Source organism: Chelonoidis abingdonii, chromosome 8 (genome assembly GCF_003597395.2).
Source record: "Chelonoidis abingdonii isolate Lonesome George chromosome 8, CheloAbing_2.0, whole genome shotgun sequence".
Classification (NCBI taxonomy): domain Eukaryota; kingdom Metazoa; phylum Chordata; order Testudines; family Testudinidae; genus Chelonoidis; species Chelonoidis abingdonii.
Window position 1 is genome coordinate 62,200,561 of NC_133776.1, and position 10,235 is coordinate 62,210,795.

General features: G+C 48.7%; 1 long non-coding RNA gene across 1 annotated transcript in view; it reads left to right on the forward strand.

Annotated features, from left to right (window-relative positions):
• Nucleotides 1–8,107, forward strand: part of LOC142047242 (uncharacterized) — a 16,055-nt gene extending 7,948 nt beyond the window's left edge. Inside the window, exons 2-3 of the long non-coding RNA XR_012656435.1 lie at nucleotides 5,932–6,135; nucleotides 7,926–8,107. This is a non-coding gene — a long non-coding RNA (uncharacterized LOC142047242). The remainder of the gene's footprint in view (nucleotides 1–5,931; nucleotides 6,136–7,925) is intronic.
• The last annotated feature ends 2,128 nt before the right edge of the window (nucleotides 8,108–10,235 follow it).

Sequence of the window (10,235 nt, forward strand, 5' to 3'; positions counted from 1 at the left end):
CAACCCCTGCCACGGTCCCTTTCCCCGCCACAGCCTGTCTGCACCACCTGCCCACAGCCAGCCCCTATCTGCACCACCTGCCCACAGCCAGCTCCTGTTACAGCCAGCTCGTTTCACACTCTCTGCCTCCAGCTAGCTGTGCCCCACACCCCTTTCTGCAGCCAGCCCCATGTCCACTGGTGCCCTGCAGTTCTCAGGGCAGTAACCCTGCACACCTGCTTCAATGAGCAGGAGCAGGGAGCAGCTGGGACCCACACATGTGCACACCCTAGGGTGACCAGACAGCAAGTGTGAAAAATTGGGACAGGGGTGAGGGGTAATAGGAGCCTATATAAGAAAAAGACCCAAAAATTGAGACTGTCCCTATAAAATCGGGACATCTGGTCACCCTAGCACACCCCCAGGGAGTGGCGGGGACCCACACATGTGAAACGGAGCTCATTTCTAGTTCAGGCCCATCTTTTTGAAAAAGAACTTTAGGTAGGGTCAACATACATCTGTATTTTCCCAGAGATGTCAGGCTTTTAGATTCTTAAATCGCTGTCTGGGTGGTAAATTTTAAAAATCCCTCCCGGGAAAATACGGACGTATGGTAACCCTATTGGTGCAAAAAATACATTCTGTGGCACATCCCTTAAATCAGAACTTTTTATAGGGAACCGGTTGTTAAGATTTTAGCAGCTCATCACTGCCCCCACCCTTCAATTCACACCTCCCCCGGAAACCTGCCATTACAGTTACCCATACCCAGGCTCCCTGGAAGACAAGTAACTTATGCTACCACATACATCGCCTCGGAATTTGTCCCTGGTTCAGTGCCTCCATGCTAAAGAAGGAGATAACTTGCATCATTGCAGCTGGCACTCACTGGCCTCTTTAGAACCAGCTTTGGCAAAGGGGCCAACGCTTGTGGGATAATGAGAGCGAACATACCCTGCCCCTACCCCAAGATGTGACCTTCTAGGGCAGGCAGCCTCTGCTGTGTGTGCTCTGAGATTTCCCCAGTGCTGTCATTGTGGCACCTGCACCAAATTCCCTCTGCTTAGTGCGAAAAGCAGCAAATTGCACCTGGGCTGCACTGTGCGTAGTGCTCAGCATTGAGTCGTTGCATGCACCTTCTGGAACAGGAAAGCCTGTTCTGCACTGACCCGGTGCAATTCACAGCCCCTTCAGGAGAGTCACTCTGGATAGACGGGTGTAGCTGAGTGCAGAGTCTGGCCCTCTCTGTGGCTCACCCATCACACCATCTCAAACTCCTAATGTGCTCATTAATCCTTCCAGGCCTTTTCTGCTCAGATTATTCTCGTGGTGTCATATTCTACCACCCAGAAGCCTTTCAGCTCTGCATGCACACTGGATTTTTCTCCCTTGTTCTGGCTTCCCTGTGTAATAGCAAAGCACAGCATGGTATGCTGTCAGCAATGCTGTTTATGGGCCCCAGGAGACTCTCGCTGCAATTGTCGTCCTTCTCCAAAGACCTAAGCTGCACAAACTGGCCATGGGAGCAGATTCTCTGTGGTGCCTGCAGTCGTGCTCAGTAGTCTGGGCACAGCTGCCTTGCCTCCCTTCTACCTCCAGGAAGGAACACTCCCTCCAAGAGAGAGGCCCATGCTGTGGCAAGACCTGGGGGCACTTGTTTCTCTCTCCAATAGGCAAAGATGGCAACAAAGCGTCAGGTGCGCTGTAGTGGGACGGCTCCCCCACTCCAGCAGAAAAAGGGTTAAAGTCAGTCCTGGGAGAAGATTGTGGCTGAGAGCTGCTAAGCTGGGCTGTATAAAAAGGCTGTGAGCCAGAGGCCCAAGAGAAGTCTCTCTCTCTCCAGGCTGGGAGAGGGCAGGGCCTGCCTGCGTGCAGAAAGGGTACTGGGAGTGAAGCAGGGCTGGGGAGAGCCAGAGGAGCAGGGGAGCTCCAGGCTGGCAACTCCCCAGGCTGCAGGGCCTGGTCCAAGGCCCACAGAGGTACTGGGAGGCAGAGGAAGGCAGCAGGTCCGAACCCCCTTGCCTATGATGAGTGGCTTTTAAACTGCAGTCTGTACCAGGGAGTGTGGGCTTGATGATGACTGCCAGTAGCCCAGACTGAGGCAAGGTAGGGATTAGAGGGTTGTGTATTTCTCAGAGAGGGGAGGCCGATAGAGACTGGTGGGGGTATTGCCAGGGGGCAGCCCCCGGATAAAGAGGCACTGGGTCCGGAAGGGACACAGGAGCCGGCCGCAGGGGGACACTGGCCTGCAGAGGGTGCTCTGAGGGCTGGACAGATAGTTCCCTGAGACGACCAGCAGGAGGTGCTGCAGGGGAGAGTCCCACACCTTTACAAGCACCCAGCAGACATTCAGTACAGTACAGATCCTACCATGGCATACAGTCTGAGCACAGGGAATGCTGCAGCAAAGCTACTCCCATGGCAAGGGAAAGGTGCCCGTTGGGAAGGCTCAGCAGCCTTTTTACACTGCTCCATGCTGATCACCAGGGCACAGTCTCTGCCACTCCCACTCCAAAGCCTCCCCTTCCCACTGTCCTCCCAAGTCTTTCTGTTCATCTCCCGCAATACCTCCCCTCTTCCTTTTATCCCACTGTCTCAGATTTGCCCATTTTCCCACAACCCACCCACCATCACCGTTAGAGCTTTACAACTAGATAAGTTAACAGAGCTGGGCAGGAAATGGATTTGTCATTTCACAGGGAAATGTTATTGATGTGCTTGTTTCAGTTTTTCTTTCTAAACAAACTTTCATCTAAATCATTTTTCCACAAAATATTTTGTTTTAAATGAATAAGCATTTTCAGACCAAAAAATGTTCCATAGTTAAAATAAGAACATAAGAAAGGTTATACAGTACTGGGTCAGACCAAAGGTCCACCCAGCCCAGTATCCTGTATTCCGACAATGGCCAATGCCAGGTACCCGAAAGGGAATTAACAGAACAGGTAATCATCAATTGATCCATCCCTGTCACTCATTCCCAGCTTCTGGCAAACAGAGGCTAGGAACACCATCCCTGCATATCCTGGCATATAGCCACTGATGGACCTACTCTCCACGAATTTATCTAGTTCTCTTTTGAACCCCATTATAGTCTTGGCCTTCACAACATCCCGTGGCAAGGAGTTCCACAGACTGACTGTGTTTTTTGTGAAAGTTTTATCCTTTTGGGTGTTTTAAATCTGCTGCCTATTAATTTCATTTGGTGACTCCTAATTCTTGTGTTATGAGAAGGAGTAAATAACACTTCCTTATTTACTTTCTCCAGACCTGTCATGATTTTATAGATCTCTATCATATCCCCCCTTAGTCATCTCTTTTCCAAGCTGAAATATCCCAGTCTTATTAATCTCTCCTCATACGGAAGCCGTTCCCTACCTCAAATTCTGATTAGCTGTACTGATTATTAATATTATATAATAACCTTCTCTCCAAACCTTTCAATCTGTATCCCTCCCCCCCCCCACATAATCTTCCCACCTCTATCGCTGGTTGCATTAATAGCTTTGAGAATATACCCTAAGATAATAGGTGCTAGAGCCAAAGTACTGCCTACCCATCTGATATGCACAGGTGGTGGGTGTAATAGACCAGAAGAAGCTAAGCCTCTGCTGGTGCAGTCACTGCCTACCTGCCGCCGGACGCCTGGGCCGTGATGGTCCTGCCAGCGCTCTACCTCGTCCCCGAGGCCCCCACTGCTTGCTGTGTCCCTCCCTTCTCCCCACAAGGCCCCTACCACCTGCCTCTGCATGGTGAGTCCCTCCTCTCCTCCACTCCACCTCCCCTCTCTGGAAGGTCCCACTGCTCTCCACGTCCCTCCTCTCCTCCACCGTCCTCCCCCGTAAGAACCCTCCCCCTCGCCACAGGGAAAGGAGATGGAGGAGAGGAGGGACATGGGGAGCGGAAGGTGGTGTGGAGGGAGGAGAGGAGGAATACTGCGAGTGGTGGTGGAGGGGGTGAACAGGGAGGGGGCAGAGCAGGGGCAGGTCCTGGGGCGGAATCGCAGGGAAAACGGGGAAGCTTCACCCCATGGGAAGCTTCACCTGCTGTCTATGATGATGTCGGAGATGGATCCATACCCGGTAACTCTCTGTATGGACATGCATCTTGTTCAGGAAATATATCACTTCTCTGTACTATTTATTCACCCGCAATGGTATTTCTTAAATGCATTTTTTTTTAAAATAGCTGTGCAGCAATATTACTCCTTAATGAAACAAGTACAGTGTGCTCTTGGCTCCCTGTGTTATATGAACCACATTTGGTTCTATTATGGTTTTATTTCTTCTATTCAATGCCAACTTGTAATTAATGTAATTAGGAGCCTACGAGATGGGAATTGTGATCAGTGGAAAAAATCAGTTGACAAGGATGGGAAAAAATGCCTCTTCCCCCAGATAGCCACTCAACTGAATTGCATTCTGTGTAATTAATGAAATCTCCTGTGACAAGCACCAACCGAGTGTCAGTGGCTGTTGTTCCTTCAGAACCGAACCACTGCTGCAGCATAGAGCATGTTATTTAAAGTGTGGCAATTACATTTGCCATTTGCTGAAATGCATTTGTCTCTACTCCTGGCTTCTCAGTTTGGAGCCAGTCGTTACACACATTAGTGAATCTTTGTTAGCACGCTAAGGGACTTCTTATGGTACAGAAAGGTCAGTCACTTTAGACAGCCTCATCATGACAGTGAGGACTTTCAATCTCCAATGTGTTTGTGACTTGGGATGATTCAATATAGATTTTTCTTCTGCGTTACTGTTATTTATTATTTATTGTATTAGAGGGATTAAGTTCCCATCTGTCGAAGTTTTGGGTGAATAAAAACACATTCAGCCATTTCATCACCATCGAGAACTGGTGGCTCCATCTCAGACCCTCATCACTGAGCAGCATTATGCTCTCCCTGCATCCCTCACCCCGTGTGGACAGAGGGACAGGCTCGAAAGCAGGGACATTAATGAATGAACAGACCCAGCTTGTACGTCTTATCTGAAGCATTCCACGAACAAAAGCCAAGTCATACAAGGAAGAAATCAGTCAGCCTGGGCCAATTTATCTGATTGTGGCTCATTGCTGGCATCTAATAGCCTGTAGACACTTGCCAAAACTGGAACTGCCCATGCCTGAGCAAAGCCAAGCAACTGAGTTGAACTGAGTAAAAATTTGGCCAAAGATGTGATAACTCTGAAAACAGCATTTAAATGGCCAGGTCAAACAGAGAGCTAACTTGGCCCCATCCATGGGTTCAGAAACCACTTCATTGAGGGCCTGGTTCAAAGTCCATTAAAGTCAAGGGGAAAACTGCCATTTACATCAGTGGGCTTTGGATCATGCTCTAGCCGGTTACTACCATATTGTGTAAGTTAATGAAGATTTAACACACAGTCAGGAAATGCCCATGTTCTCTGCAAGCCTGAATTACAACAGTCTGTTGTTTGATGTTAGTTCCTCTCAAATATATCATATAATATCACACTTTATTTTCCTAGTCTTACAAATACACATGCATTCATCCACCACTAGGCAGGTGGGAGGTAGTTACTGAGAACCAATTCACTAAACAAAAGGCTGGAGTATCTACATTGCAGTTGCCTTCCAGGATAGTAGAAAAGCAGAAAAATGGGCTTGTGGTTACAGCACAGAACTGGGAACTAGGTAACCTGATTTCTGTTCCCCGTTCTGCCCCTGACTTGTGGTCTGGCCTTGTGCGGGTCATTTCATCTCTGAAACTCAGCTAATAACATGAAGTCTCTCAGAGCATGTCTTTGTGATGTTAATGCTTTAAAATCTTTGGAAGGAAGGAGCTACCCACTCGGCCCCATTAAAAAATAAACATTCACCACCCCACATACCTGCATCAACCCTATGCACTAACAAATCTTAAGGATAATATAAGACAATTTGGTAATGGAATGTAGTTCAGTCTCTATCTATTTTAGATATGTCTAGGGCCTGTGACAGTGTTCACTCACCATGGCAGCACCTCCTGCTGGCCATCCTGGAGATTAGTTGTCCCAGTGGATGTGCCGTCCTCCAGTGATGCCTCTGCTGTTGTCACCTCTCCTGCCTTCCATGTCAATCCAGGAACTGCAGCATCCTCTTCATGACTCGGCCTACTGGCCATGCCACTATCCATGTTTCCTCCTTCCAGGGGTGGGTACCATTGTTCAATAGTCAGGCCACATTCCCAGTGACAAGTGGAGGGGATGTGGGCCCACCCGCTACTCTGGGTCCCTGTGAAGTTGCACTCCATATGTTTTATGGAAATGTGCTTATGAGTGTAAATGATGTAACTGGAATATGTTTTATGCAAAAGATCTCTTGTAAGGTATCATTACAAAACTTATAATCTGCTAAGTATGTATGTATCATTCTTGTATCTGAAGCTAGAAATATGAAGTATAACTCTGAAGTCCTATTGTAATTATGCAAAGTGTGGGCCATTATTTGTGGTTTGGAAGCTTGATGGCTCCCATTGACTAGGAGAATTGCTTGTAAATGGCTCTGTTTACTTGCAAACCTCCCTGGGTACGTGCGGGCCAACCCTGGAAGAATGAAGAATGAGTTCTCACAGGACATGTGACCATGTCACAGGATATCCATCTTAAACCTGGTGCTTTTCCATTTAGAAGGAGGGATGGGGACCCAGAGAGACAAAGGGTTTCTGCCTTGGGCCAAAGCTATAAAAGGGGGTGGAGCAGAACAAGGGGGGGTTGCCAGTCATGAGAAATCCCCTAGTTACCGCCTGAGCTGGAACTAACAAGGACAGTACTAGGGGAAAGGATTGGGCCCAGACTAGCAGGCATCTAGTCTGTGAAAGAAGCTTATTGGAACATCTGTGTGGGTGAGATTTTATCTGTTAATACATTCTTAATGTATTAGGCTTAGACTTGCATGTCTTTACTTTATTTTGCTTGGTAACTTACTTCATTTTTGTCTGTTATTACTTGAAACCACTTAAATCCTACTTTTCATACTTAATAAAATCACTTTTGTTTATTAATTGATCCAGAGTAAGTGATTAATATTTGGGGGAGCAAACAGCTGTGCATATCTCTCCATCACTGTTACAGAGGGCGGGCAATTTATGAGTTTACCCTGTATAAGCTTTATACAGAGTAAAATGGATTTATTTGGGGTTTGAATCCCATTGGGAGGTGGGTGTCTGGGTGCTGGAGATAGGAAACCTCTTGAGCAGTTTTTGGTTAGAGTCTGCAGCTTTGGGGGTGTGGACCAGACCTGGGTCTCTGTTGCAGCAGGTTAGTGTGTCTGGCTGAACAAAGCAGGGTTCTAAGTCCCAAGCCATCAAGGAAAACGGGCTCAGATGTAATCTCAGCACATCAGGTGACGGTCCCAAGGGGGTCTCTGTCAACGAACCCATCACAGTCTTAACCCAGGGATTGTATAGATAGCAGCCTCCTGCTGTGTCTCCTTAACTTTCTTCAATGCTACTTCACTTCTCTGGGCCATTTCCTCACAGCCCCAGCACCACCTCAGGGCTTTCAGCCAGCAAGTCCCAGCAGCTAGCCAGGAGCTCCCAATTTCTCCCCTGGTCCCAGCCAGCAACTGTTCTGTCAGAGGGTTTGATATACTTGCAGCTGTACAGCGCTGGGAGTTAAAGCTGTCTTCGTACAGCTGTGTAGGGAAAGTGCTGCAGTGTGGCCACACTGACAGCTACCAGCGCTGCAGTGTGGCCACATTTGCAGCATTTGCAGCAGTGTTGGGAGTGGTGCATTATGGGCAGGTATCCCAGCGTTCAAGTGGCTGCAACGTGCTTTTCAAAAGGGGGGGGGTGGAGTGTGACGGGGAGCGTGAGGGAGAGAGAGAGAGTGGATTTTTGGAGCTGACACTGTGTGTCAGCTCCCTGCCTTGCAAGTTCCGATCCCTTTCCCCACCCCTCTCTCATTCACTAAATGCAAATAGCCTTTTGTTTTTTCCCTCAGACCAGATAAGCAGCTGCTCCCAAATGGACAAGCCGAGCTGCTTCTCTCCTCAAGCGAACACTAGCTGTGGACATTCATCTCCCTGCCTGCCTCTGCTCGAGCAAACAGTAGCTGTGTTTGTTTTTTAGATAAGCAGCTCCGGGAGCCCTGAGTTCACAACAAAGCAAAGAGAGGCATCACAACAAAACAAAGAGAGTTCTTTACTTAAAAGCATTATGGGAAAATTCCTCAGGTCAGTTACAGCATAGTAAGATTAATCACTGTTTACACTGGCACTCCAGTGCTGCAGCACCAGCAATATTCTCTTTATTCCCCTTGTCAAGGTGGAGTACAACCAGCGCTGTAGCCAGGGAGATACAGCACTGTGTGTGCCTTGCCAGTGTGGACAGGGAGTAAGTTACAGAACTGTAAAGCCACCACCAGCGCTGTAACTCTCCAGTGTAGCCAAGCCCCAAGATGCTACCCTTACTGCAGCCTGCTAGGAACAGTCCTCACTCTTTCAGCTCCGCACAGCAACTGCCCCTTGTTGTGCCCTGCAGCTTCTTTTGTATTAGCCCACTGGACTATGACCGGCTACTCCATGCAGCCTCTCCCCCAGGACCAGTGCTAGTATTTTTAGCACCCTAGGCGCATGGCCATTTCGCCGCCCCGCGCGCTGGTCCGCGGCTCTGCTGGACCTGCCGCAGTCGTGCCTGTGGAGGGTCCCCTGGTCTGCGGCTCCGGTGCAGCTGCTGCAGTCGTGCCTGAGGGATGTCCACCGGAGCCACGGGAGCAGCGGACCATCCGCAAAAATGCCTGCGGCAGCTCCACTGGAGCCGCGGGACCAACGGACCCTCCGCAGGCATGACTGCGGCAGGTCAACTGGAGCCGCCTGCCGTCCCCCCAGTAATCCTGGCGCCCTAGGCGATTGCCTAGGCCACCTAAATGGAAGCACTGGCCCTGCTCTCCCCAATTGTCTGCTTCCTGTGAAACCTCCCTAGGCTGCTAGGAGGACTAACCTCCACTGCTCTTTTTCAGGGTGGATTGTGGCAGGCCTACAAGGCCTCCATTAACCCCTTCCATTCCTATATGGGGTGAACATCCTAACACAGACCACTGAACATCTCACAGTCTCTAATGCATTCATCCTCACAACACTGATGTGTGTGTGCCAGGGCAGTGCTGTTATCCCCATTGTACAGAAAGGCACAGAAAGATAAGGCCCACATCTTCAAAGGGACTGAGGATCCTAACTCCTGTTGATATCCACTTTAATGGGAGTCAGGAGCCTAAGTGACTTGTCCTGTGGTGAAGTAGGGAATTGAACAAAGGTCTCCTTCCCCAGTTTATTTGCTGACACAGGGCTAAGGGTACTAGTGCAACATTGCACGCAATGCCACTAATACATAATAAAGAAGGAGGAATGGTTACTTTTGTTTTCAGCTGTGTGGGTTTGGGCAGCGCTGGCTTTAGGTTTTGGGGACACTTACTGACTATTGTTCTGACCATTCATTCTGTGGTAAGCACACAGACAGGGAATTCCCTGTCACCTGAGGGCACTTGTGTGAGTCAAGTGTATTCCAAGGAGGATTTTCCAAGAATAAGAACAGCAGCTGGAAGCTTTCAAGGAATCTGGAGATGCTGCAAGAAGCCTGGAACAGGAGACAGCTATGATCAAGCTTAGCAAGTGTAAGCCCATTTAAATTAAATATTACACTACGTACTGTTACTGAGTCCATGACTAAGCATCAGTCCATGACTGGTTTGCTTTATTACACACAGAGCAAGAAGTCTGTAAAGGAGCAGATTTAATCACAGAGTCCAATTTTGTAATTGTGAATGGGAAAGTACTCTGATGTCATTTAGAAGTTTTGCATGTGCGGCTAACCCCCAGATTGGTAGTTAATGGGAAAGGAACTCAATGTTCAGCTGTGATTGATAGGAAATGGGTCTTTCTTCCAGACAAATGCCAATGTCACTTTTCCCTTCAGCTGTTTGAGCAATTCAGGCAAGTTTAGGGAAACCAAAGAGACCCTTCAGCAATGGAGGAACAGATACTGAACCCTGGCTTTTTAAAAGTGCACACCACTTTAGACCACCCCTGTGCTGGGGACCCAGCGTGAAGCTCTAAGATAGTCATTCCCAACCTGAAGGCCAAGCATGTTATTCCAGAAAGAGCACGGGGACACAAACAATATTTAGGGCAGATTCTCTGTCCTGTCCCAGCTGGTGCACAGGAAGCCCTGCAGGACAGGGAGGGAGGGAAAGGTTTCTAAAGGAGAGGAGGCAGGGAATGAAAGGCTGAGGGGTGAGAGAAGAAAAAAGAATTAA